The sequence below is a fragment of the Mus caroli genome, unplaced genomic scaffold (genome assembly GCF_978045245.1).
Source record: "Mus caroli unplaced genomic scaffold, Mus_caroli_1 scaffold_2, whole genome shotgun sequence".
Lineage (NCBI taxonomy): Eukaryota > Metazoa > Chordata > Mammalia > Rodentia > Muridae > Mus > Mus caroli.
The window spans coordinates 23,485,141-23,500,485 of record NW_028227257.1 but is presented as its reverse complement, the minus strand read 5'-3'; the positions used below and the strand labels follow the sequence as shown (position 1 = coordinate 23,500,485).

The window sequence follows — 15,345 nt, the reverse complement described above, 5'->3', positions numbered from 1 at the left end:
ATGCCAGGGCCAAGGGGTGGGGGTGGGTGGGTGGGGGACTGGGGGGGGGGGAGTGTATTGGGGACTTTTTGGATAGCATTGGAAATGTAATTGAGGAAATTACCTAATTAAAAAAAAAAAAAAAAGAGTTCCATCCCTAGGACCTATACACTAAAGAGAATCCTACCCTCTCCCTCCCTCCCTCTCTCTCTCTCTCTCTCACACACACACAAACAACATACAAATAAATAATTATAAAATTACAATAGCATTCAGCTGGAAAAAAACAGCTGAGCAGTTAAGAGAACATCAGTTTGAGGCTGAGCTCACAACCACTTCTCAGCTCCAGGGAAAAAAGGAGCACCCTTTCCTGTCCTCCTTAGGCACCAAGGCACATACAGTACACTTATATACATAGCAAAATACTCATGTATGTAAAATAATTATTATTATTATTAGCAACACTCAGGAGGCAGACAAATCTGGCTGTGGTGATATTCACCTTTAATCCCAGCACCCAGGAGGCAGAGGCAAGCAGACATCTGTGAGTCTGAAGACAGCCTTGTCTACAGTGAATTCCAGGCCAGCAAAAGCTACATAGTGAGACACTGTCTCAAAACACAAAAAGTAGTAACATGGGCTGGAAATGTAGCTTAGTTGATGCTTGATGGTATCCATGAGGCTGATAAACTGGGCATGGAGGCATATACTTGTAAGCCTATCATTATTAGTTAAAGGATGATCAATTCAAAGTCATCCTTGGCTACATAAGGCCAACCTGAGATACATGAGACTGTTTCAAAAATAATAAGAGGGCCTGGAGCGATGGTTCACTTGTTTCTGCAGTGAACCCAGGTTAAGTTTCCAACATCCATGTAGTGGCTCACCACCTATTACTCCACTTCCAGGGGCTCCGACACCTTCTTCTGGCCTTGCCAGGTACATATATACATATATACATACATACATATATACATATATACATGCATGCATGCATGCAACCACTCATACACATGAAATGAAGATGAGATAGCTCCACAGTTAAGAGCTCAAACTGCTCATCTCGGGAGTTTAGTTCCAAGCACCATGTCAGAAGGCTTAAAGGTGCTTTTTAATTCCAGCTCCAGGGGATCTAACTCCTCTGGCTTGCACAAGTACTGCACTCATGTGCATATTACTAACACAAAGACACGCCAACACTCATAATTAAATCTTTATTTTTTAAAAATAGTTTTAAGGGGGCTGGAGAGGTGGCTCAGTGGGTAAGAGCACCCGACTGCTCTTCCGAAGGTCCAGAGTTTTAATCCCAGCAACCACATGGTGGCTCACAACCATCCGTAACGAGATCTGGCGCCCTCTTCTGGAGTGTCTGAGGGCAGCTACAGTGTACTTACATATAATAAATAAATAAATCTTTAAAAAAAATAGTTTTAATATTTTAAAAGAAATCTTAAAGAAGTTTCTCCCAGGTCCAATTTTGATTTCAAGATTTCCATTTATTTGTTTGCTTGTGTGTTGTTCCTGTTGCCATTCTAGTACCTGGCAGGATTTCCATTTCAATTTTAATTGCATCTACAACTTTTAAAAGAATGGGAATTAAAATTTGGGGATTGGAAAAATGATCATTTGGAACTAATGTGATCAATCAAGTTTTAAATATAAATCTATTAACCTGGTTCTGAGTGCTCAGGGATATGTTAATTCCTTGAGATCTGGTTTAATAATTTCTCAAGTAAGAACATTAGAAGGAACAAGGTTTCCTGCTACAAGCTCTAAGACTTAACACAATAAATGGAAGAAATTCTTCAATGTCAAATACTGTATGAACTCCAGTTTACTGTAATAAAATCTAATTGTATCAACAATATTATAATTACTATATACAAAATAGAAATATATTGGCAGTTGTTTTGGTTTCCCTTTTTCTTTTTCAACCCAGATTCCCCTTCTCTCTCCTTAATTCTGAAATGTTCTTACGTTGTAGCACTGGACTCCCTAAGGAAAGTAGCCTGTCCTCCAACTCCCAGAGATCCACCTGCCTCTGCCTCTGCCTCCACCTCTTGAGTGCTGGGATTAAAAGGTGTGCACCACCACTCTTGGCAGCCTAAAACAACAAAACTCATCGCATTGTTTATACACCTGAAAAAAGTTCATAAATCAAATACAGCCACATTATATATTTAGAATCTTCCTTCCTTCCTTCCTTCCTTTCTTCCTTCCTTCCTTCCTCCCTCCCTCCCTCCCTCCCTCCCTCCCTCCCTCCCTCCGTCCCTAGCACTGGGATGTGCTACCCCATATCCAATTTATATTACACTGCAGACTGAACCAGAGCTTTGTTCTTGTTAAGCAAACTCTAACCACTGATTCCATATTCTAACAATGATATACAAAGATAAAAGCAATTTTCAAATGTAAGCAAGAGAAACTGGCGCTAGAAACGGAGGTGGGGTGGGTGAGTAAAGCCTTTTTAGGTATGGTCTGTAAGAGTCAACAAGAGGACTGGGAAGAAGGCTCAAGTAACCTGAGTTTGATCCCTGGAGTCCACCTGGAAGAAACAACTGACTTCTGCGAACTTCCCTATGACCTTCACATGGGTGTCACTGCAAGTGCCAGTTCCTACATACACACACACACACACACACATACACACAACTATTAAAAAAAAAACATACACAACAAAGATCATCACCAACAGACCTTTTCTATTTTCTATTTAGCATTGTAATATGGAAGAATATCTGCACATTTCCAAATAACTGAGTCAAATGCACATCCCTTACTGAATCTGAAACATGTTTATGTACAAATCATAATGGCACTATGGCCAACTTCAAAAAAATATTTCATCACTTTCTATGGGGGGTAAGTAATATCATAGGTAAGCCAAGTGTTCAAAACCTAAGGAAAAAAATGCTTTGTTTATAAGTTAAGAATAAGATGAGAGCCAGGCAGTGGTGGTGCACACCTTTAAACCCAGCACTTGGGAGGCAGAGGCAGGCAGATTTCTGAGTTTGAGGCCAGCCTTGTCTACATAGTGAGTTCCAGAGAAACCCTGTCTTGAAAAACAAACAAACAAAAAAACCCCAAAACAAGAAAAAAACCTTAAAATGGTCCCCAGAACACAGGCCTAAAATACATTCATGTAAGTTTCTAAGCCATATTGCTAAGAGATTTGCTGAAAGTTGGTACAATGAACCCAATGAAAACATCCCGATTATTAATAACCTAAAAGTGCCAGCTAGGAAAGGCTAGAGTACAGGATCTACTCCTAAACCATCTTAGGTTCTGAAAAATACAAAGAAATATCTGCTATTCTGCTACTAAGAAATGGTTGAAAGCAAATCTTAAACCTTGGTCCCTCCAACAAAAGGTCTAAAATTTGTGCTGTACAAACTATTACCTAGCATGTACACCTGTATTTCTAGGACTGTAAGTAACCATGCCAAGAAGCAATGGAGTCTGTCACCATCACAATGCTATGGGGGTGGCACAGGAGCTCACTACCTAAAAGTAAGAAACATACATAAATAAAACAGACTCTCAGGAAACAACTATTCCTCCCATGCTCATGGCTCAGTAAGCACACGCGCACACGCACACACGCACCAGCACACAGGGTTTACTACACCTATTTTCATACTGCTTAAGGTACCGCATTTATTTTGTATACAAGTGAACCTATTCAAAATCTCTTACCTTGTAAAACAAGAGATGTATTTTCTTAAGAAGCAGAGGCCAAGTCAATCCTGTGGGCAACCAATTAAAACCAACTTTTAGACTGCAATAGAGAATAAATGGAGGCAAAAATCAATGCAGGAAACAACACGCACAGGCCACACTGAACTGTACTTTATGAAGAAGAGTCAGAAACCAGCAGAGTATTTCGAAGAATGTATAGTTTTGTTTTGTTTTTAAGGAAAGAGACACCAAAATCCCAAACATATTCTTAATTTGATGTTGCTTTCGAGTCTGAAAACCATTCTATCAAGAAAACGCCATCAGGTAGTTTTATCAAGAATATGCCATAAAATAGCCAAAAATTAATTTAAAACAGTACTAAAGTTCCACTTCAGGTAGTAATTGCTTTATCACTTAACATTTGTACAATCCAAACAAGTCTATCAACAAGTCTCACCAAACTTCTGAAAAAGAAGCACAATAACAATTCCTGGACAACTGTCATCAATGTGGGACACTCACAGACATCACTGCAATGACTCTTTCAAATAGATTACCTCTGCATCATAATATTATAAATCACAAAACAACTGAAATGCAAGTTCAAAGTCTAAGAACTAATTCTACTGACACTCAACACATTAAGGGAGATTTATTTGAACGTAATTCCCCCCAAAAAACTTGTTTCATAAGTATCTAAAGCACAACTGTAACCCCAGTACTCTAGAAGCAGAAGCTGAAATACTTACATAGTCGAAGACTAGCCTGGGCTACATACTAAGTTCTAAGTCCAACCTAGGCCAACAACAAATCCCTGTCTCACAAAGTATTTTTCCAGCAAATGTCTTAATATATAATAATGACACTTTCCAAAGCACACACAGGTAATAGGGTACTTCTCTCTCAGGGTAATTATTTCCAAACTAGTTGTTAACAATTCACAAGTAACATATATACCAAACAATTAACCAAATTCTTTTAACTTTAATCTCTGTGTACAGGTTTTTGCTTGTGTTTATATCTGTGCACCATGTCCATGCCTGGTGTCCAGAGGCCAGAGAGAGCTTCAGATCCCCTGGGACTGCAACTGCAGACAGTTGTAGGCTACCAAGTAGGTGCAGAGAAACAAACTCGGATCCTCGAGAAAAGCAGCCAATGCTCTTAACTGCTGAGTCCTCTCTCTAGCCCTATAATCATTCTTAAAAAGTCATTTTAAAATGTACTTTTACTTTTTAACCTTTTCGGGGGCTGACTGAACGAAAAACCTAACACATTTTAGGCAAACCTACTATTGAGCAGAACCCTCTGCTCAATATTGTATTTTTAATTTATTGTATGTACATGTTTTGTGTATGTTAAGTACACTGTGCCACAGAATGCATGTGGAGGTCAGAAGACAACTGTTAAAAGTTGCTTCTCATCCTCTGCCATGTGGGTCGGAGAGTTAAAACTCAGACCATTATGGTTGGCACCAAGTAGAGTCATCTTATCAGCCCTATTCTACTTTTTAAATCAGGCTGGTGATCCTCCTAGCTCAACTACACCAGTTTGTTTTTGTTTTAGAGACAAGTCTCAGGCAGCCCAACCTAGCTGCAAACTCAGTAAGTAGCTGAGACTGGCCTTTATTGATCCTCCTGTCTCCATCCCTCAAGTGCTAGAGTATGGTATGTGCTACCATGATCCACTGAAAGGTGTTGTTTTGGGGAAGGTCTCACATGCTGGCATTATAGGCATGTGCCACCATTTTTAAAAATAGCCATTTAAGGGCTGGTGAGATATCTCAGTGGTTAAGTGCACACTGACCGTTCCTCCACAAGTCCTGAGCCCAATTCCCAGCAACCACATGGTGGCTCACAACCATCCATAATGGGATCTGATGCCCTCTTCTGGTGTGTCTGAAGAGAGCAATGGTGTTTCATATACATAAAATAAATCTTAAAAAAAAAATAGTGATTTTGAAAAAAAAAAAAACAACTCTTGGGTGCTTGCAGACGTCCAGGAGACTCTTGGGTCTTAGAACTTGAACCTTCAAAGCACCTTAAGAAAGGGCTTCTTTTTTTGTTTTTTGGCTGCAATACACCAGGTTGGCTGGCCCGTGAACTTCCCATGAGCTATCTCCCAGCTCATGCCCCATTAAACCATTGCCTCAGACAGGTTATTTCTAAATTCAGAGAAAGAGAAAAAAACTCTGCCCCTCTCTGGTACAAAGATTAGCAACAAAACTACTTATCTGATTGATACTCACTTTGTTAATATTCTCTGAGATCAAGTAAGCCACAGTAATAATTTTTATCACCAAAAGGTGAAACGATTTAAAAAAAATCCCAAGTATTATTCTGAACTTGTCTAATGGACAAAGGAAAAATATTCTAACAACTTAAAATATTACACAAAAGTGAGTTTTGCAACAAAAACCCAAGCTTTTAAAAGGCCAGAGCACTACATTAATCCTTAACATGGTGTGTACAAATCTATCCTAATACAGATTTTTGTCAATTATTGTCTACATGTATATGCTGTATAGGTATGCACATGTGCCAGACAGACAACACTGTGGCGGTAAGAGGCAACTCTGTGGGGGTCAATCTTCCTCCTTCCTTCATGTGGGATCCAGGGAGCAAACTGGGGTCACCCAGATTTTGGCCTTTACCTTCTGAACAACCTAGCCAGCTGTTTTCTTATAACTCTCCATTTAATTACATTTAGTTAGTTAGTATATCTGTGGGTCACAGAAGCCACAGCATATGTGTGAGGAAGTCAGAGGACAACTTGGAGACTCAGTCCTCTCCTTCCGCCATGTGGGTCCTAGAGAAGGAAACAAGATGGTCAAGCTTTATGGCAAGTTCCTTCACTCCCATGCAGCATCTCACAGCCTAACCTAAGTCTTGGTTCTCTGAGCCAGGAGTGGTGGCACTCACCTTCAATCCCAGCACTCGGCCAGAGGCACACAGATCTCAGTCTGAGGCCAGCCTGGACTATAATGAGCTCCAGGACAACTACAGAGAGAAACTCTGTTTTGAAAACAAAAACAAAACCTGTATCTAGCAGTTTCCATAACTAGTTATAAAGGGAAATACAAAACAAAAGGTTTGCTTTAAATAAAGTAACAAAAATAATTATTGCAATACTTATCTCTAACTGCATAAAAGGTCAGCACTAGGAGCTAAGTAAGAGCCAGGGTAATTTTCTAGTTAATATTTGTGCTAAACATCTGACACCTATTAGAGATTCTAATTTGAAAGGTCTGGCATAACAGGGTGTAGTACTATATTCCTGTAACCTCACTGCTTCAGGAGCAAGAGGCAGGAGAATCCTGGGTTCAAAATCAGAATGGACTACTACATAGTGAATTCAAGTCCAGCCAGGATGTAACGTAATGAGAGCAGAAAAACCAAGTAAGAACAAACACAAGGTATGGGCCTGGGCACGTCTCCCACATATTAGAGAACTGAGTTTCCTAACTCTTTTTTTCCCTTTCAGACACAAGAAGATACCCCACGGCCATCCTGAGAAGGTCAAATTTAAGCTAGCCAGTCATACTCAAGGTTCCAAAACCATTAACAATAAGGAAAAGTCTTACTACATTAAGAAATGTTGAGGGCTGGAGAGATGGCTCAGTGATTAAAGAGCACTGACTGCTCTTCCAGAGGTCCTGAGTACAATCCCCACCAACCATATGATGGCTCACAACCATCTGCCCTGGCTGTTCTGAAACTCACTCTGTAGACCAGGCTGGCCTTGAACTCAGAAATCTGCCTGCCTCTGCCTCCCCAGTGCTGGGATTAAAGGTGTGCGCCACTACGCCCAGCACAATAAATAAATCTTTAAAAAAAAAAAAAGGAAAAAAAAGAAATGTTGAAAGCCCAGCTGATCTGCATAAACGTGTAGTTTAACTTTTGTGTTCAACTTACAGAACAGAGTCAATCTACATACAAGAAACACCATCAGAAGCATCCCCACACCAAGGAAAATGTACACATCAAGGCTAATACCAGCACCTTTTTTAAACTATAGCTCTTCCTTCACAAATAAGTCAGATGGAAACTAAAAACTGTAGCATTTTTGTCTCAAATCTCACTTTGGAAAGACCAGTAATTTTTATTAGCTCAAAAAAAAAAAAATATGTACAGGTATAGATGTTCTGCCTAGATACTGCATATCTGTGTATCACACGCACACAGTACTAACAGAGGCCAGAAAGAGGGTATCATATCACGTGGAACTGGTGTTAACAATGGCTATGGCTTGCCGTTTAAGTTCTGGGATTGAACCTTGGTTGTTTGAAAAGAGTACCCAGTGTTCTTAATTCCTGAGCCATTTCTCCAGCCCCAAGATCACAAATTAACAGAGGCAGCACTATTTTCCCAGAGCCTGTTTATTCCTATGTGTTAAAATGTGAGCTAGACCCTAATTGAACACAGGATCCCAAATTTAAAAATCTATTCCGCTCACCTGAGTTCTGGTGGCCTTTGGAAAAACATAATTAAAATAATTCTATTAAAAAAAAAAAAAAGGTGATAGAAGGCTACACACCTTTAATTCCAGGACTCAAGGAAGGCAGAGGCTCGCAGATCTCTGAATTCAAGGCCAGCCTGAACTACAGAGCACCAGCATATCCAGGGCTACCCAGAGAAATCCTATCTCAAAAAAAAAAAAAAAAAAAAAAAAAAAAAAAAAAAACACAAAACAAAACAAAAAAGTATTGACCCAAATGTGTCTGTGTCTTTAAGTCCAAAGCAAGCACGGAGGCAAGGGCAGGCAATGAGACCCTTTCTTAAAATATATAAATAGGCACTGTAGCTAGATATGCTGCACCTGCAATGCTAGCACTGAAGAGGCAGAGGAACAAAGAGTAAGAGTTTGAGGCTGGCCCAGGCGTGGTGGCGCACGCCTTTAATCCCAGCACTTGGGAGGCAGAGGCAGGCAGATTTCTGAGTTCAAGGCCAGCCTGGTCTACAGAGTGAGTTCCAGGACAGTCAGGGCTACACAGAGAAACCCTGTCTCAGAAAAAAAAAAAAAAAAAAGTTTGAGGTCTGGACTACAACAGAGAGTGTCTTATAAACATTTAATCTACATATAAAATATAGGGACAGACAAGGAGAAAATCAGCCACTAGTCCATATAGTTCAGAAGACCTAAAACAACAAGCTTGCATTTACTGCATTTTTCACTTCATTTCCTAACAGATGTTTCTTCAGCACAACAGAAACCAGGGAAACATAGTACTTGCATATTAACAAGATAAATTTATTTTACTAGCCATTCCAAGTGTTTGAAACTTCAAAGTAAAATGTTCATCAACAAACCTTTTAGTTACAAAGAAAAGGAACAAACTAAAACTCCAGTATTTCCACGCTCTCTGGCAATCAACACGAGAAAGTAAATTTCATCTTGTAAAGTCGTCAACCTTTACCTGACAGCAATCAGGGCAAAGCAGAACCACACACTTAAGATCCAAAAGACACAAAAATCCCAACAACCTCTTAATGTCCGCCTCAAAGTTCAGCAACAAAGCCTCTATTTACAATGGGCACAATGTTATCAGCAGTGTAATCCCATCATCAAAGAAATCAGGAAACCACAGCTTCAGCCCTTTAAATTTGCCCCCTCCCCCCATTATCAGATAAAACACACTTCAGATCCTGGAACCATCCTTATTTATAAATACATTTTTCAGACACTGATAAAATGTAAAATGTTGAATGTTCATGTTAATTTCTCATCTAGTGCTCAGGCAGCAAATCAAGACATTTGTAAATAAGATGTTCCTCCTGCCAAAAAAATTTAATACTGTTATTAATGATACCAACAAAAATATCCTTTTTAGCCGGGCAGTGGTGGTGCAGGTCTTTAATCCCAGCACTTGGGAGGCAGAGGCAGGCGGATTTCTGAATTCAAGGCCAGCCTGGTCTACAGAGTGATTCCCAGGACTACACAGAGAAACCCTGTCTTGAAATAAATAAATAAATTTTTTATTCATTTATACTTCAAAATAAAAATATTACTTCTAGCTTAAGTAACCACATTTTCTTTCACTATGGCTTTTAGCCTTAAAAGCTGGCTTTAAACTTAAAACTCTGCCAAGCAAAGGTACGTAGGTGCTTGGCAGTAAAGCTGCTGGAACTACAAGTGAAATTATTTTTCTGTTTAGTCTGCCTACAACTTTTAGTGAGCATTCATTTTAATTAGTATTTATTACGAATATGTAGAGGAGAGGGCTGGAGAATCTGCCCAGTGGCTGCTCTTCCAGAGGCTCCATGACTCCCTGCATCCACAGGGCAGGCAGCTCACAACCTTCTGTAACTCTAGTTGCAGCAGATTTGACCCCCTCTCCTGGCCTCTGAGAACACCAGGCATGAAGGCTGGCAAATACCTACTCACTCAAAAACTGTAGGCTAGGTTTTAGATTTTAAGGTGGACTCTGCATTTTAGGGGGAGATTTAGAAATTAGTATAGAATGTACAACTAATTACAACATTTTCAGGGGGAAAAAAAATCACATATTCAAACTAAGTATCAAAAGTCAACTGTTACTAGTGACTCCACCAGCTTAAGAGTTCAATGTGAGCCTAAGCTACAAGATCCTATGGCCAATGAGGAACAAACAAGCCAACCTCCAAGAACCAAGCAGCACAGCAGCTCTCTACAAACTCAAGTGGGACTTTCTGACTGGCAGTAGGGTCTAGCATCTGGCACCCAGTATAAAGCAGAAGTATAATGATATAATAAGTTTTACACCTAAGAACTGTACCAACAACTCCCAAATGTTCAATATGCAACCAATCAAAACATTCAACATGCCACAAAATTGTAAAAGAAACCTAAAGTATATTGCTAGTAGCCTAGAGCAGTAACCACCACAGTGGTTTGATGGTCTCAGATCTGAACATAAAATTATACATTACAATCCACGCTGACCAACATTTAATCAAACACAAGGTGATATAAAAATGTAACCCGTTTTGATAAACTATCCAATACGCACTATGTACAGCCTTGTGAAATCACCTAAACACAAACATTTCATTTCCTTCCAAAATTATATTCGAAGTTATGTGAACAGTTCTTCCACAATCACTTTCTACGAATCCAAAAGTCTCCATCTCATCAAAAGCAACAAGTTTCAAAAACAAGTACATCAGTTTTATATATCTATTTTTTTAAATAAAAAAATTTTTGTAGGATTTTTTTCCAACTGCAAACGCTCTTTAACACTTTAACAGTATACAATGGTTAACAAGGCCTTGGACAATTTTTGTTTCTAAGACTGAAGTTCACCAAAAATTACACCTCAAACTATCTAAAAAGCCCTGAAAGAAATAGTCTCTCCCTTGAGTTGCCATCCATCCTAGTTTTTCCCCACCAAGTCATATAATAAGATTCGCATCAACTTAAATCTTAACGTACACAATAAAATGGTTTCTACCAACTGCACACACACTCAGTCATCTCGGAATCTAGGAGCCAAGAAGGCTTTAGGACCCAGAATACTTCTGCAACACAGCCTGTAACTCGCAACTTTATCTACCAGAATGAATGGATCTTTAGCACAGGGGACTCCTTATAACTTCCAATAAAACACACACTTAGGTCCACTCGCTTACTAACACGGGCACTCCAACCCGCTACATGAGTCCATACCCCAATACTAACCTGTAGATCTTTAAAATGCGTTCCCTTCTATTTTACGCGGCTGCAAAGTGGCGCCGCCAACCTTCAGACAGTAAGTAAGCTATCTAAAGACACCCACCCTCCTTCCTCCAACTCCCAAAGGTGCTGCAGATAGCAGCCCCTCCCCTAGGTGGGAATCAAGGACCAGCCATCCTAGCTACAATTCTCCAAGCCTTCCAGCCTCTCCGACCTACAGGGCGGTTCCAATCACCTACACTTAGGACGCCCCTCCTCAACGCTGGACCTAGGAAGCTATACACTGCAACTCCCTGCACCTCCAGGCCCTAAAAGCGACCGGTTCCCAGCCTCCCAGGACACCTTTCCTCCCCTTAGGAGTGTCCCTAGTGTAGTCCCCTTTTGCAGGTCATAGGCCACTGGGACCTCTTCACTTCGGGGCAGAGGTGAGAGTTAAAACCTCGTTCCCGCTTAAAGCCAACGAAGCCTTCCCCACTAAGCGTGCAGGCGTTTTCATCGCAATACCCCCCGACCCGGTAGTTCGCAGGCCGCGAGGCCACCCGATGCTGGCCGCTTCCCCTCTCAGGACCACCGGGGCGTCCCCGCTAAAGCCTTGCTCCCACTTCGGCACGCAGACTCCACCTTTCGCATCCTCGGAGGCCCCGGAGCGTGAGCGGCGCCCCAGGACCCCCGCAGCCCCGCCGCGACCCTTTGTGTAGGGCGCTCGCGGCCGCGGGCTCCGAGGCCTGGGAAGGCCCCGCCCCGAGGCACCAAGGAGGCGGCTCGAGCCCCGCACAGCCCCGCCCGTTCCGGGGCTGCGGGAGTCTTACCAGGGAGAGCTTGCGCGGCACCAGAACCCAGACCCGAGTTACCCCCCGCGCGAGTGCCTCAGCCCTGCGGCCGACAGCCCCAGCCCGAACGGCTTTCCCGGAGCCCACTGCAGTCAACACCTCCGCAGCCGCTTCACAAAATGGCCGCCCGCCCGCTCCGGCGCTCTGCGTTCCCGGAGTAGGCGGGGCGCCGCTGTCGACGTCACCCGATGGGAGACGCAGGCGCGCTGAGGATTTGGGGTGGGGGCAAAAGCTCAGAAGTTGCAGGTATTTGTGGTGAACCCGGTATATCAGTAGCTGTTTGCAAAGTCAGACCTGAAGCTGTTGTCCAAGGTTCCTTGCAGAGCTTTTGTACAGGTTCCTTTGGCTCTTGGAGACCCCCGTGAAGGGAGAAAAACAATGCCTTCACTGCAGAACTGTATTGAGGATTAAACGCACCAAGAAGCAAAAGCTTGATGCTTCTTTTTGACTATTGAAAAAAAATAAAATGGGAGGTAGAGGCAGGCGAATTTCTGAGTTCGAGGCCAGCCTGGGCTACCCAGTGAGTTCCAGGACAGCCAGGACTATACAGAGAAACCCTGTCTCGAAAAACCAAAAAAAGCCGGGCGTGGTGGCGCACGCCTTTAATCCCAGCACTCGGGAGGCAGAGGCAGGCGGATTTCTGAGTTCGAGGCCAGCCTGGTCTACAAAGTGAGTTCCAGGACAGCCAGGGCTACACAGAGAAATCCTGTCTCGAAAAAGCCAAAAAAAAAGAAAAAAGAAAAAAAAAAAGAAAAACCAAAAAAAGAAAAAAAAGAAAGAAAGAAAAATAAAAAGAAAATAATCCTGCCTCCTGCCTGGCAGTGGTGGCGCAAGCCTCTAATCCCCGCACTTGAGAGGCAGAGGCAGGCAGATTTCTGAGTTTGAGGCCAGCCTGGTCTACACAGTGAGTTCCAGGCCAGCCAGTTCTACACAGAGAAACCCTATCTCAAACACAGAGAGAGAGAGAGAGAGAGAATCCCCCGTGGGGCTGGAGAGACGTCTCAAAGGTTAAAAGCTCATATTGCTCTTCCTGACATCTTGAATTCTATGAGCTACATGGAATGGCTCACACCCTCCTGTAACTCCAGCCTCAAATCTGACTCCCTCCTCTGGCCTCTGTAGGCAGCTACACTAATATGTACAAACTCTCACACAGAGACATTAATAAAAATAAATATAAATATAAAAAGAGTAAAATATCTTTCAATATCTCCTATAATCCCCAGTACTTGATTATACAGGGAGACCTAGGCTCTACCAGACTCTGCCCCTTGATTGTGTGTGTGTGTGTGTGTGTGTGTGTGTGTGTGTGCGCGCGCACGCGCGCGCATAAAAGGGATGGAGAGAGAGAGACAGAAAGAAAGAGATCTTCTTGCCTCTGTCTCCTGGAATTAAGGTGTGTGCCTCCTTGTCTGGACCTAAACTTTTTTTTTTTTTTAAAGATCTATTTATTTACTATATGTAAGCACACTGTAGCTGTCCTCAGACACTCCAGAAGAGGGAGTCAGATCTTGTTACGGATGGTTGTGAGCCACCATGTGGTTGCTGGGATCCGAACTAAGGACCCTTGGAAGAGCAGTTGGGTGCTCTTACCTGCTGAGCCATCTCACCAGCCCCAACCTAAGCTTTTCATAGTCACTATGCCTTAAGATCAGGATCAAAAGCCTGTGACTTTCATTTCTGGATTGTTGTTCATTCCAGACTAAAAGTCCTAGAGAAGTCAATAACCCAGTAATAATGATGCCTAATATAATAGAACTATTCTGTGTTAAATGTCAAATGAATAAACAATAAGATTAGCTGGGTGGGACCAAGCCCCAAGGTCACCACTCCCTTAATCTGCTTGAACAAGGGATTCAGCTCCATTTCACTACCTGAATGGTATATTTTATATTTTTTCCTTTCTAAGCTTGCTATGCTTGTTCAAAATACTCTTCATGAGACATTCCCAGAGAAGAAAATCTCTAAAAAAGTTGGGCTTTTTTGAGATTTCCTTGTCAATGTAATTAATATAAATCCCTTTACCTTAGCCTCGGCCGAACTCTTCATACAAGGGCAAAAAGTGACATATTCTTCTCCAAAATATCACAAGAACAGTTTCTAGACCACATACTGAAATTCTTCTTCACTGAAACCTCTTGGGCCAGATCTACACAGTTCAAATCACCCTCAGCACCGATGTCTTCCATATTCTTACTAGGATAGCCCATTAAGCCCCACTTAAACAATTCCACTGTTTCCCAAATCCAAAGCCCCAAAATATACATTCCTCCCAACAAAAACATGGTCAGGCCTATCACAGCAATACCCTACACCTAATACCAACTTCTGCCTTAATTAGGGATTTACTGCTGTGAACAGAAACCATGACTGAGGCAACTCTTATAAGGCCAACATTTTTTTTTTAAGATTTATTTATTTATTATATGTAAGTACACTGTAGCTGTCCTCACATACTCCAGAAGAGGGCATCAGATTTCGTTATGGATGGTTGTGAGCCACCATGTGGTTGCTGGGATATGAACTTGGGACCTTCGGAAGAGCAGTTTGCGCTCTTAACCACTGAGCCATCTCGCCAGCCCCATAAGGCCAACATTTAATTGTGGCTGGCTTACATTTTCAGACGTTCAATCCACTAACTTCATAGAAGGAATATGGCAGCATCCAGGCAGACATGATGCCATAGAAGGAGCTACATCTTGTTCTAATGGGAACCAGGAGAAAACTGACACTTCCACATGGGCAGAGCTTCAAAGCCCACCACACAGCGATACACTTCTTCTTGAATCAAGGCCACATCTACTCCAACATGGCCACACCTCCAAATAGTGCCACTCTGTGGGCCGATCATATACAAATCACCACATGGCCCAAGTGGAAGAGCAGCCTGCATAACAACCTGGACCTATTGAAGAGCCTTCTCCTGTTCCAAGCTCCACACAAAGCTAGTAGCTTTCTGAGTCACTTGATATGTGGACCTGAGTAACACACCCAAATGAGGAATGTGCTGTCTCCAGAATCCAAATAGATTTACTAAATATACTTCTTTCTTGGTAGTTGCAAGGGCCAAGTATAATAAGTTATACTTAGTTCACCTTAGAAGCAATATCTCTACATGCCCCACGCCATTGGACTCCTAAGAATTTCAATGAGGTAGATGGTCGTTGAATTTTGGTTGGATTTATTTCCCATCCTCTGATAAGTATGTGTG

The 15,345-nt window shown here is 42.0% G+C and overlaps 1 protein-coding gene across 3 annotated transcripts in view; it reads right to left on the bottom strand.

Moving 5' to 3' along the window:
- Positions 1 to 12,233, bottom strand: part of Cpne1 (copine 1) — a 41,129-nt gene extending 28,896 nt beyond the window's left edge. Inside the window, exons 1-2 of one of the 3 annotated variants that reach the window (XM_021183183.3) lie at positions 12,114 to 12,227; positions 3,676 to 3,725 (exon numbers count right to left, since the gene is read on the bottom strand). The gene's annotated coding sequence lies outside the window, so the exon portion shown is untranslated. Of the gene's footprint in view, positions 1 to 3,675; positions 3,758 to 12,113 lie in introns of all 3 variants that reach the window. The other 2 variants (XM_021183164.3, XM_021183173.3) reach the window with 2 other exon arrangements.
- Between the last annotated feature and the right edge of the window lie 3,112 nt (positions 12,234 to 15,345).